This window comes from Triticum aestivum, chromosome 4B, assembly GCF_018294505.1.
Source record: "Triticum aestivum cultivar Chinese Spring chromosome 4B, IWGSC CS RefSeq v2.1, whole genome shotgun sequence".
In the NCBI taxonomy this organism is placed as follows: domain Eukaryota; kingdom Viridiplantae; phylum Streptophyta; class Magnoliopsida; order Poales; family Poaceae; genus Triticum; species Triticum aestivum.
Genome location: NC_057804.1, coordinates 419,285,039 through 419,301,199, shown reverse-complemented (window position 1 = coordinate 419,301,199; position 16,161 = coordinate 419,285,039). Strand labels below are relative to the sequence as shown.

Sequence of the window (16,161 nt, the reverse complement as noted above, 5' to 3'; positions counted from 1 at the left end):
CTATACTTTACCGAACCTATAGGGTCACACGCTTAAGGGTCATCTATCTGCTGAATACTAGACAGGGAGTGAGAGAAAATCACCGAAAAAGTTTCGGACACCGGAAAAGTTTCGGACAGCGGAATCGTACCGCAGAGAGAGGTCATCGGATGAGTTTCGATGATACCGAAAAGTTGTTTTGGAATATACCATTAAGTCAAATTGGTTTTGGCAAATGCCTGATAATTCTTGGAGGGTGCCAGAATCATTCTGGAAGCTTTTTGGAATTTTCTGAGATAAAAACCGGAAATGTTCCGGAGCTGCCGGAGCCACTTCAGATGCGTTTCGCAGATGAAAATCACTAAAACCGGAATTGTTTCGGAACGCGTTGAAAATTATTATGGTGGGTACTGGAAATGTTCTAAGCCCACATAAATATTTTCAGTTCGAACGGACGCTGAAAAATGTCGTCATGAATAGTGAAAGTGCTTTTTGGGATATTTTATGGAAAGCCACCTTTTGGGGCTTTTCCGAAAAGGCTTCTAGAAGGACTTGGGGATCAAGGAACCCCCTTTGGGGCCCCCCATGAAGGTGGGACGTTGGAGGGTGCAGCTCCTCCATGGGGCTCCACTTGTCATCCCTTTATGCCTTTTATACCCTTTGTGTGTGACATAAAGTGGGGGCACTTTTGGTATTTCAGAATACCCATCCTACCCCTTGGTTTCCCTATAAATAGGAGGTGAGGGGGCTGACCAAACATCATCCCTTGCTCTCATACACATGCCATGCATTATCTGGCTTCTTCTCTCCCTCCCACGAAAAGAGTTTCGTAGAGCCGTAAGGCTGTCTGGGTTCCGGCAGGAACTAGTAGACGACGAAGCCCTGCCGGATAGATGACACCGTATGTGTGCAACTCTATAGAGAGATCATAGTTTCAGTCTTAGTTCGTGAGTGCCTCCCGAAGGGCTGTCCATGTGACCGTTCGAGTTTCGAAGGTCCTCCCGAAGGGCTGTCCGAGTGACCGTTCGAGTTTCGAAGGTCCTCCCGAAGGGCTGTCCGCGACACCGTCCAGGGGGCCGTTCAACCGCCTCCCGGAGGGTTGTCTGAGGAGCAGATTAGGGTATACATCCTCGCGGTTGGGAGGTTGTAAATCCTAGCTGCGGGGATCTGCACCGCCGTTCGTCATCGACTCTACTTCCCGCTGCGCTACGAGTCGGTAACGAAAAAGATCAAACCATGTATGTAGTCTCCATAGTGGTCCTGGGCCGGTGCATAGGTTGGATTTTTTTTGTTTTCTGCTGCGTTCCCCTACAGTGGCATCAAGAGTCGTGCTATGTGTAGATGCAGGTTACGATCTAGAATACATGGAGATGTATGGGTATTGCATAATATAATTTTGGAGTACATGAGATCTATTGCTGAAAATTATTTATGCGGGTGGCAGATGAAATCTGTTACCCGACGTTCTTGTTGCTTCCCTAGAATTTGCGTTTGCTCAATCTTGAGACAGCATGGTGGAATTTGACAAAGTTCTGGCAATCCGTGATCCTGATTGGTCATGGAAGTGCTATCAGTTCTTTGGGTTCTGTCGTAGTCAAAAGAAAGATGAAATTCGCAGATGAAAGGGCATTGCAGATATGATCTGCACGGGGGTCATGCGTATGACGAAGTTTAGTATGGGGTTCGATATTTTATTATCTCGTGCTTCATACATCCCGAGATGTTAATCTAGTGACTTGAATTATCATAGTTGATGATGGACGTAGGTAGCTTCGGTTTGTTTCGAACCCTTAGAAGCCACGTAAAACCTTTTTTGTATGAACCGATTAGAGGCGTCTAACTTGGTTTTGCAGGATGGTTTGCATGTGATGTGGTATAGCAGTGCTCATAATAATTTGATTATGTATGAGATGACTATATAATGTAATTAACATGACCTGCGTGTCATGATTCGGCATGATGGCTGGAGCCATATGATTGTCACTTTAGCGACCTGCGTGTCAACCTTAAGTAATGCACTTATTTTATTAGTTATAGAGATAGCAATATTATATGGTGCATCGACAAGGTGGTGGCAATCTTCACGAAGGTGAACACCGACGCAAATGCCGAAGACGAAGAAATGAAAGACTTCTCCGTCAGAAAGGGCTATACCATATCATGCTATTATGAATTGCCTGGGATGTTTATCCCTTATGATGCACCCTTCTTGATTGCATTGTAGTCACTTTTTATTAGGGTGATCTCTCACTAAAATATCAAGTAGTTAGTGTTCTCCCAAGTGTAGCACCGTCATGGCACCTATATTTTCAGGGTGCGCCATGGATGCATGGGTACGAACAATTAGAGAAGTGTGAGGCGGGTGAGGTCAGACCTTGAAGCAAGATCACTTGGTTGTCTTGACGTTCATGGCAGGATCGTCCTGAGCTCGGAACACACGCATCGAAAGATGAGCAAGAGTCACATAGAGATGTGATCGGCAAGTTGGCCTACCGATTAAAATTCCCGTTATGAGATGATGATTCTATGGCGATGAGTTGAAGTCTGGATCTTGTATCACTCAAAATTAATTATGAGAGATATTGATTTGAGTGGGAGCGCACTGTTGAATTAACATGTTTAATTCTCAGTGCAATTAATTATGAACATTGTCTAAGTGTTTCTTGCAAAATAGTTGTAGAATAATGGCTCGCGTTTCCACCTTCCCTGTTAAAATTGAATAGCTGTTAAATATCTGGTTAAAACTTTATGATTAGTAACGTAATGTGAGGATTGTCCTCAAAAGTGCCGAGAAGGACTTTGTCCTATCGCATGCTTTTCGTATACTCCCGGTAAAAGCAATGGATGATGAGACTCTCGTCCTTCGATCCAAAAGCTAGAATTCCCTTGCGGTCAAGTGCAATATGTTTCCTTCCATGAAACTCGAACTTCGAAAGTTTGGGATAGTTATGTGATATTCATGGAACTGAAAATTAATTTTCAGATAGAAACAAAGGCTGAAAGATATGAAATATCCAAGGCAATGTTTGATTGCAGATTATTAATAAAGTGTTTACTATGCATTAGACTGATAAGAGAGGGATCCAGAAGAACGCCTGTCATATGATGAAAGGTGAATAAAACAACAACTTAAAGAGAAAGGAAGTGTCCAAAGGGTGTTAGTGTGACTTACACGCCTAGGAAGTCCGGGGCTAACGCCACTCTTAAGTTGGGTGCTTCTTTTGCGAGTAGGAGAAATACTAAAAGTTAAACTGTTAGAAGTATAAAGGCAGAAAGAAAGATGACTGGAATATCCAGCTCATGTATGAATGTCATACAAGTTTTTGATGTATAAGTAGGCTGGTCAAAGATATAGTTCTTGGGAATTATGGTTAAACATGTTAATCACTAATTCTTGGGTATTGTGAGTTAATCACAAAGATACCCGCTTGATTGCATTCTGTTGCGAATCAATGTAAGAGCTACTATGGCCTAAAAAGACTAGCCAGAAATGAGGTTAAGGTATACACAGGGAACATAGTAAATGTTACTATACCTTCCATCGGTGTATTGTCGTCTATATTTATTTTCATAATTCATTTAGAGTTTTACAAACTCTAGCCCATTGCATCAGGTATCTTGCAAGAAGGTTGTTCATAAGAGAACTTTTTATGTTCGATGTTATGAATAACACAAGGGCCATACTTTCATTATGAATGAGATGTATGTTATGAATATTGATAATAATAAAATACCTCTGGGTTTACTTTCATAATTCATTTTAGAGTTTCATACACTCTAGCCCATTGCACAATGTTTGTTGCAAAAGAGTTGTTCATAAAACCAACAATTGTTGTTAAGTATTATGAATAACATGAAGGGCCATGCTTCCATCCAAGATGGGATGTATGTTATGAATATTGATGGTAATATGATACATCCATAACGCTGACGCTAAATGTCGCGAGACTATGAGAATACCACACATGTGTGGCACTACATTTGGTCACATTGGAGAAACCCGCATGGAAAAATTCCATTATGATGGATTTTGAAGTCGTTTGATTTTGAATCATCTGACACTTGCAACTTTCCTCCGAAAAGTGAAGTGACTGAAATACCGTTCACAGGCCATAAGGAACGAGCAACAAACTTATTGGTGATCATACATTTTGATGTGTGTAGTTCAATAAATGTTGTTGCAAGTGGTGGATTTATTTATCTTCTGAAATGACTCAAGTAGATATATGGATATTTACTTGATGAGACGTAAGTCTGGATCTTTTGAAATCATTCGAAAGGTTTTCAAAAATGAAGTAGAAGTTATTGTAACAAGAAAATTATGTTTCTGCAATTTGATTGCACAAAGGAATATTTGAGTTACATGTTTAGCGAATGTCTGATGAGTTGTGAAAGAGGTTTCATAACTTACACCTCCCGGAACACCACTATGAGTGGAAAGTCCTGTGAAGATGTAATCAAACCATTTATGACATGGTAAGATCAAAGATGACATAAATAAATTTGCCATTATCACTTTTAAAGAGTAATGCTTTAGAGACTGCAGCTTTTACACTGAAAAGAGATCCATCGGGTCTGTTGAAATGATGGCATGGTATGGTACGCCCAACCATGTTATATCTTTTCTTAACATTTGGAATATTGGGCTTGTGTAAAAGGTTACAAACCTATTCCAAATCAGACAAGTGCTACTTTGTAGGTTATCTAAATTATTGGGTATTCCCTCACCACAATACTGAGGCAAAAAGTTTTGCCATAAAGAACAGTGTGCTTTTAAAGGGAATGGTTCTTTCAAAAAGGTGAGTGGGAGAATAGTGCAACTCGACGAGATAAATACTATCTTTGTCATCAGGTCAAAGGAAAGAGACCTTGGAAGTAATTCCAGAGTTTCATACCGTGACTGATACGGAAGTCTCTACAATAAAATGTATGAACTTCGGTCGAACTTGCAGCTGACCCATGTAGGCAAGGCTCGTGCAAACCTCTCAGGTGCGCAAATGAGATATTGTTGTTAGACAACATTATACCTATGATACACAAGGAAGCGTTGATGGGCCCTGACTCCGGAATTGGCTAAATTCCAATACAACCCGAGTTAGTTTCCATATATGTGATTCAAGATTAAAACCTTGATACACCTTTCGGAAGACTTAGAGTCTAACGAATATTTAGAACTTAAAACTGATATGGATAAAAATGTTTTATCCATAAAGCTCGACTTCTTGAATTAACAAGTTCAAGAGTTGACTATGATGAGGTTGTTTTCATCGTAGCGATGCTTAAAGTCGGTTCGGGTTGAACTAGCAATTAATACATATTTCAATCATGAGATATGAAACATGGATGACAATAGGATTTCCATCTGATGGAAATGAAACCAAGGACTTGCATGTGTTACAGTCCAAGGCATTTTGTTCTATCCAGAGGATGCTAGTAAGGGTGCAAACTTCAGAGTTCCAGCGATGGACAGAAGAGAGCAAAATGGAGTTGGAATCTTCGTGCTTTGATGAAATGGTCAAAGGGTTTGACTTCATCAATGGGTAACGAAGATGCTTGTAATTCAAGAAAGTAAGTGGGAGCGTAATAATATTTCTAAAAACCTTGTGTGCTTGACACATTGTTAATTGGAAATAAATTTCTTGACACGAATTAGGACTTCATTTGAAAATAGTTTTTTGATGAAGTGCTTAGGCTAAATAGCCTCAATATTAGGCATAATGATCTATGGAGATAGATTTACCTAATAGGGCTAAGCAATAAATACATATTGACAAGATGCTAAAACCGTTTAGCACTAAGAACGACAAGGAGTGATTCTTGCCGAAGTCACCTGGAAAGAGTTTTTGCAAGAATCAGTGTCCCAAAACACTGATGAGCAAAATACATGATGCAGATTCCACACACTTTTATGTTTGGATTAATCATGTATTCCATGGTATGTAAAAAACCAGATATGTCCAATACTCCCAAGATGTTGCGAGTATGGATACTAAAGTGATCAAAGTACTGATCATGGGACAACAGTGAAAGATGTCATTGAGTACTAGAGTAAGTACTGATGATATGTTTTCTCGCAAGCGGAGATCATGAAGAGTTCGTTGTAAAATGTTACATCGATACAGTCTTCATCGTTTCTCCATGCGATTTTCGATTTAAGTTAAAGGTTTTGTGTAATACACAATATGGTGGCACGGTAGTTGGAAATTGTTCCCAACAACATACTGTGGCGAATTCTATAACAAATGACTAAGTATGTTGACGCTTTAGAAGCGACAAACAAGATGTTGAATCATATAGTTCATTCATGAACTTAGTATGGTTCCAAGATGGCTTTTGTCAATGGGACACTACTGTAGGTAGTTTCTCCATAACTCAGTCTGAGGAATCCAGGTTCAACCTGTGATTAACATTTATACAAAGCCAAGTCCGCACAAAATATGAATTTTGTGAAAGCGTGAAAACGCGAGGATATGCAGAGATAGACACGGAGCTGAAGTTGTCAGATCTGATGGACATCAGGCTATACCACATGCGAAGCATTTTTTACACCGGCATGCCATAGGTGTAAAGTGCATTAGCATTAACTAGATTATTGACTCTAGTGCAAGTGGGAGTCTGTAGGAGATATGCCCTAGAGGCAATAATAAATGATATTATTTATCTCTGAGTTCATAATTATGTTTATGTTCCATGCTATAACTGCAATGATTCTCGAGTCTGCAATATCCACGAGGCTCGAAGGAAGACTCATATGCACGTGTGGAATAATAAACGGTAAGAAGTATTCCTAGTTTGGCCTCTAAGACTAGCTCAAGTGTTGCATGATGGTTCCGTTTTCCTGATCATGGGCATGTATATGCCAGCAACTTTGAGGGCACAATGTTAAGAGAACATTTGTGTTGAATCGACCCGGTTTGATGTTATGCTATGAGATTCATTCGTCACAAGTTAATGGTAAATAACACAGAGATGGTTAACGTTTGCATGATTCCTTAGACCATGAGAGTATCGAGTTTCTTCATGCTTGCTTCATGAACTTTGGGGTTTGTTAAACGTGTAAATGGGTGGCTATTACAGCGGCTTACAGGTTCATGGAAAAGTGTGTCAAGTAACTTGATAGCTCAAGATTGGGATTTGCTCCTCCGACAATGGAGAGATATTCTCGGGCCCTCTCGGTGTTACGGTATCCATCATTGTCTGGCCAGACACAGTGTGATTTGATCACAGGGATGCCGGAACACGGAAACGAGAAAAGAGAACAAAACCAGTAACGAGGTAACTAGCATAGTGGAAAAATTGTTGATCCACGGGGATGCAAGTAAATCTCACCTCGGGTCTTTGTAACATATGGCGAAGCAACAGGAATAGCACACGACAACTGGAGGTTCACTCGAATATTCATTCGTGTGGGTATAGGGGTCAATATGGGTGTCCACGGCTCCGATGTTGATCATTGATCGGAAGGGGTTCCGGGTCATGTCTATACTTCACCGAACCTATAGGGTCACACGCTTAAGGGTCATCTATCTGCTGAATACTACACAGGGAGTCTGAGAGAAAATCATCGAAAAAGTTTCGGACACCGGAAAAGTTTCGGACAGCGGAATCGTACCGCAGAGAGAGGTCATCGGATGAGTTTCGATGATACCGAAAATTTGTTTCGGGATATACCATTAAGTCAAATTGGTTTTGGCAAATGCCTGATAATTCTTGGAGGGTGCCAGAATCATTCTGGAAGCTTTTTGGAATTTTCTGAGATAAAAACCGGAAATGTTCCGGAGCTGCCGGAGCCACTTCAGATGTGTTTCGCAAATGAAAATCACTAAAAACGGAATTGTTTTGGAACGCGTTGAAAATTATTATGGTGGGTACTGGAAATGTTCTAAGCCCACATAAATATTTTCAGTTCGAACGGACGCTAAAAAATGTCGTCATGAATAGTGAAAGTGCTTTTTGGGATATTTTATGGAAAGCCACCTTTTGGGGCTTTTCCCAAAAGGCTTCTAGAAGGACTTGGGGATCAAGGAACCCCCTTTGGGGGGCGCCCATGAAGGTGGGACGTTGGAGGGTGCAGCTCCTCCATGGGGCTCCACTTGTCATCCCTTTATGCCTTTTATACCCTTTGTGTGTGACATAAAGTGGGGGCACTTTTGGTATTTCAGAATACCCATCCTACCCCTTGGTTTCCCTATAAATAGGAGGTGAGGGGGTTGACCAAACATCATCCCTTGCTCTCATACACATGCCATGCATTATCTAGCTTCTTCTCTTCCTCCCATGAAAAGAGTTTCGTAGAGCCGTAAGGCTGTCTGGGTTCCGGCAGGAACTAGTTCTGGACGGCGAAGCCCTGCCGGATAGATGACACCGTATGTGTGCAACTCTATAGAGAGATCGTAGTTTCGGTCTTAGTTCGTGAGTGCCTCCCGAAGGGCTGTTCATGTGACCGTCCGAGTTTCAAAGGTCCTCCCGAAGGGCTGTCCGAGTGACCGTTCGAGTTTCGAAGGTCCTCCCGAAGGGCTGTCCGCGACACCGTCCGAGGGGCCGTTCAACTGCCTCCCGGAGGGTTGTCTGAGGAGTAGATGAGGGTATACATCCTCGCGGTTGGGAGGTTGTAAATCCTAGCTGTGGGGATCTGCACCGCCGTTCGTCATCGACTCTACTTCCCACTGCGCTACGAGTCGGTAACGAAAAAGATCAAACCATGTATGCAGTCTCCATAGTGGTCCTGGGCTGGTGCGTAGGTTGGAAATTTTTTGTTTTCTGCTGCGTTCCCCTACACAGAGATAAGCCATTTTGCTCGCCCCTGGGGCACGCCGCTGATGTTCTTCATCTATCATGGTCCAAATCTCAGATACAGACTCTCTCCGACATTTAATGAATAAAATAGCCAACTGCTTAATCTTACTTTTTTGGCACTTTTGTTAGACATTCTAAAAAAATTAGAATCAATAGTTGCACTGCAATCTTCTTCAGAACAAAACCGAATGGTAATTTTCAGTTTTAATGGTGTATAATACGGCTGTAAGGACCGTGATCATCAAAACTCTCATGTACTATAGGGAAAACATGACACTTCCAAGTTCTAACTTTTATCACTTGGCTGCACTAATTGGGCAATAGGCCTGATCTATGTAAGAAATTAGTTTTATTTGCCCATGATACTGCTGAAAAACCTGTTCACTTCAAATAGTAAATCATAGCCTGTCATTATTCAAGAGGTAAACTGAGGAAAAGAAAGTATCAAGAAAGCAACCATCGTGTATATATCTTAGTATATATTTGCCCATCGTTCTACAAGATGCTAATCGCTTCAGCTTTGGGTTAACTTGTTGGCTGGCTCCTGAAACTGAGCACATGTTGGTATTTCATTGTTGTACTGGTGTATGCAAGGGTTATTTTCGTGCAGAGGTTTTGAACTGTGATTTCCTTCTCTTTCAAGCCTAAAGCATTCAACTGATAATTTCAGGCAGGCATTTCAATTTTCTGTCATGCTTCTAGATATCAAACGTGGTTGAGAAAGTTCCATTTTTAAAAGGGGCTGGAGCTCCATGGCTTAGAGATCTAACGACCCCTGATGCTCTTTGCATATTTCCCATGATAACATCACTGTTCGTCATGCTTCCCTTTGAGGTATGTGTTCAATTCTTTTTACCTAAATGTATGTTTGTTCTTGGGCTACAAAATTTGAGATGCCATTTATTGCATCCTTCAACTATTTTTCCTGCTGAACCTGCCGGCTCGACCCAGGAGCGGCAGGTGCAGATGCGTGTGCGAGGAGCGCCATCAGTCGACCGGCGTTCTTTCTTCGTTAGGAAGGGTGCAGCCTGCTACTCAAGCCCCTCTCCTTCGCTCCTTGAAGAGGTACATCGACCTTCTCCTTCCCCGTTTATCTTACCACGTTGTGCTCTTGCCATAGCTGCTCCTAACCCAGGCTTTCGCCGCTCCTCAACTCTCAGCAGGAGATGGACGAGGACATGAAGCTTTCGTGGAGAGGACGAGGTGGCCGCCGCTGCACCCACACGCCACGGACGCCGAGATTCCCATCATCTCTGCCCTTGATAACCACTTCGGCGACGCCATGAACGGCACCAATCGCCTCTTCTCGGCAGGCGCAGACCGCATGGTCGTCTTCCTCTCTGGCTTCTTCTACACCATCAGACTCAGACCCTCTCCCGCTCCCTCTCCCTCTGCATCTCTATAAAAATATGGTAAGCATTTATTCAGAGTATCTCTATTGACTGATTTGGTTCCTTCGGTATTGACCTGTGCAAAATAGGGTCAATGAAATCAGAGTATTGACCTGTATTGCATTTGTAGCTTAGGTCAACTAGGAGATGATGCAAGCCAAGGCGCTCACACCGATTTAAGATGGTATATTCTGAACTTCCTTTGGTTTATGAGACAAAAAGGATGTTATATCTGCATGCTACTACAGTTTAGGCATTGATATTATTTGAGCATCTTTTGGTCCTGATGCCATATTTATTGCAGTTACAAAATTATTAACATTAATTTTCATTTATCATTTGTTGATTTAATTTTTTAGACTGAAATGAGAAGCCATCCTTTTATTTTCATTTCAGGTGTGGGTGATCAATAGAAGACAAATGAATACACTGATGGAAGGCCATGTCAAAGTACCTTTCTATTTTGTATTTTCTTTTTGTTTAGGATCTACTATAATTTCCCAGAAAGTTTTTATTCCATACATGATATTTGGTTTTATTGTACATTTTTTTCCTTTGCAAAGATAGATATTATAAGAGATAAATAGCACGTACAGGTTAACCTTATATAGCCTTTGTTATGAGCGATAATCTAACACTTACAAGATCATCTTAGTATTTCCTAATGGATACTGTACACATTCCACCAAGGATTATTTTAGATGCTATGCTGAAAGACACTATAGCTCCCAAAATCTGTATACTACACCCAACCTATAGGAAACGTTGGTATAGAGTAGAGACTGTGACTGGGTTTTATCCATTTCTGCAGCACTTGCCAGAGAGCACTGTCAAGAGATTTGTTTTTCGGTCTAAGTCATCTTGCTACTTTTTCAGGTTTATTTACATATGAAATCACCATAATTTTTGCCATGGCTTTGGTTCTTGATATAGTGCTTAAAAGCACTATCCCATCCTGATTATTCCCATACAGTTTTTTGTCTCACTGAATATCGTCTTCGAGAACTGGGCAATCTTCGAGTCCATGAAGAGCACTCGCACGGTCAAGCACCATGAGATCTTCATCCGCAACGCCGAGTGCGTTGTGCTCTTCACAGACCTTGAAGATGAGGCCAGAGAGATCCGCCGCCTACTGGGTTCGATTGGATGCCATCGATTTCACCCACCGCCAATGACGGCGAGGCCGGTGGCTCTCGCATTGAGCGATATACTTCACCTCTCACGTGAAGAAATAAGATTTTTTAAGGATTATGATTATTTATGAAATATAATGAGCATCTTTTACCACCAATGGCCTATGAAGTCTCACCGTATTAAAACACATGCATCACTGTTAATCATCCCAGTTAAAACCACAGTAGATAAATCAACTTAATTATTCTACTACTTTCCAGATGACAGCTGTTAAACAAGAGGTAGACACAGCCAGTGATATCAGCGGTGGCCAATTACCCATGGTAATTCTGAAAAACATACTTATGATTGATTGTACATCGCAAAAAATGTTTCTTCTTCTTCACTAATGCATGCTATTTGATCAGTCTTTTTTATCACTTATGCATGCAAGTTGATCAAGTATGTAATAAAACAAACTTCTTTCAGGTCCAGTAGGTGTTCTGTTTGCTATTTATTAATGCTCTAATTTATTTGCTGTTACATGTACAAGTTGTTTGCTATTCATTAATGCTCTGATTTATTTGTTGTTACATGTACAAGCACTGCTTACTGCTTGCCACTAACCATATACAATAGATAATCTTTCTACCTTTCACGAGTACACACAAGCTAATTAGCCCCTGCTTCCCACTGACCATATACAATAGATAATCTTTCTACCTTTCACGAGTACACACAAGCTAATTAGCCTCTCTGTTTGTTTATGTTGTCCTCTATTTGCTATTGCAAACTCTTACCATGATCTCCTTATCTACCAACACAGACGAACCACTGTGTCAGAAGCACAATAAGCCGAGTATATTCATCGCCCATGCAAAGCAAACTCGAATCCAAAAGTTCAAAGGCAAGAAAATCCATGTAAAGCCTAGAAAGTACATTCTCCGTGGTAAGAGCTATATTACTCTTCTCATTCCATCAACTCTCGCAACAACTGCTAAAAGATATAACTTTGTACAACTTAACATAGGTGAGCCTTGCATCCACTACTTAGATGAGTTTAGTCACCACATTGCGTGGGGCAACACAGTTAAGCTCTATAACCATAATGTTCGTACACTGTGAAAGATCATCTGCAGCACCACCACGCCTGATAACTACTATGTGTGCCACATGACAGAAACATTTGCAACAGAAGGCAAAAGCATGGTAATCCTTTGCAATTACTCTGTCCGGTTTCATATAATAGCATGGTAGAAAATGTTATAGTAACTAACCTTTACTGTTATTTTCAGTACTTTAGCGTTCCCTTTCTACGGGTTCCTTTTTCCCACACATGGATGCTGACCATGGTGAACTGTCAATCACTATTGAAGACGGAACTACGCTGTCACGACCCCCTTTATCAAGGGTGTTGACAAAAGGGCCACCATCACTAAAGGCTGGAGCGACTTCTTCCGTCAGGCACACATGAACGAAGGGCAAGTATATGCTTTCGCCTTCAAATGCACTTCCAAGGGACTCTGCGTGATCGTCTACTCAATATAAGCAAGTTGCAAGAGGGACACGGACTAATTGTGCTCGAGCACAAATGGACTTGTTATCTGGGCGGTTCATTATAGCGTTGGGATGCGATGGGATTCACTTCGTGGGCCATGTCACGTGCGCCGTGAACCCTGGACGGTGGGCCATGTTTGTGACGGAGCTAGAACGCCGTGGACACCTCGAAGACGAGTCGTGGCCCATGACGTCATGTCCTTTCCGATCCGTGGCCCGGGAAACTTGCTTTCCGGTTACCTCCGCCGCCGCCTGGATTAGTCACTTGCGGAAGCGGCGGAGCTCAGCGGCGATTCTCGTGCGCGAGGAGGGCTGAGCGGAACCGGCGAAAGATGGAGTTCCTTATGCAGATTAAGAGGTGAGCAATCTGTCCACTTGTTGTATTTTGTGGTGAGTGATTTTGGGGGTTGCTCGCTAAGATAAATCTTCTGTTTCCAATCTGGGTGCCCAGGGCCACCGTGCTGGAACCTGGAAGAGGTGAACGACAGCGATATTCAGTTGGAGCCGCTGCACTACTCGGTGGCGCGGCCGATTGAGGAGCCGCTGGCGCCTATGGTGGAGGTGAATGCGGACGGCCAGATCTGTGCGGCGGAAGGGGCGACGGATGTAGTCCGAGAAGGGTCGCCGAGAGCGTTGGAGCACTCCATTGGACAGATCGACCCTAGAGCTCCTGGGTGGAAAAGAAGGTATGTCAGTTCAGCAGAACCACAAAATTTGTGCGACGAATTATTATGGCATGATTTGAAATAAGCTGAGCATGCAAAATGTGACAGGGAGGGGTCCCTATGAGTTGGTACTGCCTGAACTACTAGGTGTGTGGCCATGTAAATATAGATGCAGGGCTGACTGATCTGTTAGTACATGCTTCTGAAATTCAGAAGAAGAATAGACTGGGCATTGCGTGATTTATGGTTTGAAGTAATTACCATGTTTCTCGAATATGAAGTAATTACCATGTTGCCGCTAGTGTGTGAAATCAGGAAATTGTTATTAACAAAGTTGTGAAATCGGTGATTGTGCAGCTAAACCAAAAGTAGAAGAGCAGGGGCAAGAAATGTTATTATTCGAGCACTATTACACTGCAAAAAGTGATGTGTCGGGTGCTTGCAAATGTTTGCTAGTGTTTTCTATAAAACTATCCATGAAATTCGTATCAGTTTGTGGGATTTGCTTGGTTGCAGAGTGAGGGTAGGTGCTGCTCCGCCGGGAAAGACGCCATGTCCTAATCGGACTACTGCTCTGGAGAAGACTATATGTGGTTTTGCCAACAATGCTGGGCAGTGGCGGAGCTACACAAAAATAGTTGGGCGGGCGAGGCAAACAAGTGCACGTTTTTTTTCAAAATTACGATGAATCGTGCTACTTCATTAGACATGAGTCAGTTCTCAATAATTTTTTAACTAGATCAGCAAATATATACGCACGGCAAGACCGTCGTCGCTTGGGTGCGCGAATGTGCGGTGGATGATGTTGGCCAGCTAGTGGCCTCTGATGCTTGCTGTGCCGCTGCTGCTCGGCTGCTCCTTGTGGCCAATAATTACTGCTCCATTCCTGGCGTCGTGCGAATCTCTCACTAAATGGAGCGTAATGGGGATTAGGGGCCTAGGTGGTGTCTGCCAGTAGACCAGGCTTATGAGCTACCGATGCGTATGAAAGAAAAAACATACAGATCCTGGGCAGGCCGCGGCCACTTTGGCCTTGCCGTAGCTCCGCCACTGATCCTGGGGATAATGTCATAGTGGCAACTTTGGGTGCAAGCTTTGATTCTCTTGGTGAAGCCTACGATTCCTACGACTTGTATTCGGGGGAGAAAGGATCTGACATAAGATACGGCAAGAGTAGGCTAAATGTGGAGAGGACAAAATGCATGCAGGAGATTGTTTGTGGTTGTGCGGTATGGTAGTATGGATTTATAAATTGTTAGTATTTGAAAATATTTCATCCAGCAGTTGTCTCTGAAAAAGTGTTCTCTCTTTGTGTCTGTTTGTTTACACAGGGGAAGGCGGGGGTTGAGAACACATGGCCGTGCCGTTGTGAATGCCCTGCTCTCATCAGGTTGTTGTGGTCCAAGGCCAATGGCTAGTACATAGCAGAACACTCTGAGGAGCACAACCGCTTGGACCGGAAGACATGATTGCCGAAAATGGTGATGTCATGAACCAAATTCAGACTGAATGGGCACTTGTTGTTACTGGGGACAGATGAAAAAATAGCCTTCACAACGATGATGTTAATTCAGCAGATGACTCTGGGAACAGATTGGCAGGACTATTGACACAGGCAAAAAGGAATGAGATGGGCAGGCCTACGACCAGCAGAGAGAAAGCGACTTACGATGGGTTGAGCAAGAGGACCAGGTTCTGCACCATTTGCTGGCAACAGGGGCACAAAAGGACTACGTGCCCAGACCGCGGAGATGTACCAAAGCAGGTTAGAAGTCCTGCTCGATGCAAGAACTGTGGAGTCAAAGGTCACCACTCACCGGCGGAACAATTGCAACGAAGCAGCAGAGCTACGTCTGAAAGTGAGACTGAAAAAATAGGGATGTACCTGAGACAGTACTTGCATGGTTAGGATATATGGTGTATGCGTATGACAATTTCCAGATAGTGCGGACTGATTTGTTGTAGCCTGTGTCTCGTGGTAAAGATTTAAAATTTCCTTTGCATGTGTAGATCGACAAGTGTGTCTCAATGTATTCCTTGAACTTCCTGTGCGGAACTTGTCTGAATAAATAGTTTGTGGTCCGAATAACTGTACTGAATGTGTTGTGAATAGGGCTGTGTTTTGATCTTGAGAATTATGATGTGGGTGGGCGTTGATGGTTATACCTCCAGAATTATGATGTTGGTATTTGAGTTTGTTGGGTAAATTGGAAGACAGTACCTGTAGTGGAAAGGTACAAAAAGTTTAATGCATGCTGCGTTCATATCTGTCTGCAGACATGTGTCTACAAAATTCTGGTGCGGCAGACAAAGGCAGATCTACGAGTTCAAATTTTGAACGACATGAGCAGAAAAAATGGATGCCTATCCATAGATAAGCATTGGGAGAGGGAGGCCTGTATTCAGCAGTGTAGATCGAGCGAGCATCCTGTGCATCGCTTGGCGAGAAGTGGGGCTTGGCGCCGTCAGAGATCTCCGCATTTTTGGGGGCAGAGGAAGCTTTTTTTTAGCAACGGGCGGGAGATTGGTAAGTGCAACGGTGGAGCGCGATATATGGGGCCCAGCGTCTCCGTTCGTCTCGGTTTTGACTCGGTTTTGACGGTCCGTTTCGTGTGCTTCCGTTAGAAACGTGACTGACGGCGTTGTCTGTGATGTGGGCC

General features: G+C 42.8%; 2 long non-coding RNA genes across 4 annotated transcripts; both read left to right on the top strand.

Moving 5' to 3' along the window:
- Positions 1–10,062: 10,062 nt before the first annotated feature.
- LOC123094923 (uncharacterized) lies at positions 10,063–10,687 on the top strand. Its single transcript, XR_006446039.1, has 3 exons — positions 10,063–10,187; positions 10,302–10,350; positions 10,563–10,687. It is a non-coding gene; the product is annotated as an uncharacterized lncRNA (long non-coding RNA).
- Positions 10,688–13,005: 2,318 nt separating this feature from the next.
- Positions 13,006–15,627, top strand: LOC123094922 (uncharacterized). 3 transcript variants are annotated; one of them, XR_006446037.1, is made up of 3 exons: positions 13,006–13,194; positions 13,288–14,730; positions 14,833–15,627. It is a non-coding gene; the product is annotated as an uncharacterized lncRNA (long non-coding RNA). The 3 variants fall into 3 exon arrangements; XR_006446038.1 differs by having other exon boundaries at positions 13,017–13,194; positions 13,288–13,522; positions 14,018–15,625; XR_006446036.1 differs by having other exon boundaries at positions 13,019–13,194; positions 13,288–13,522; positions 14,833–15,612.
- Positions 15,628–16,161: the final 534 nt, after the last annotated feature.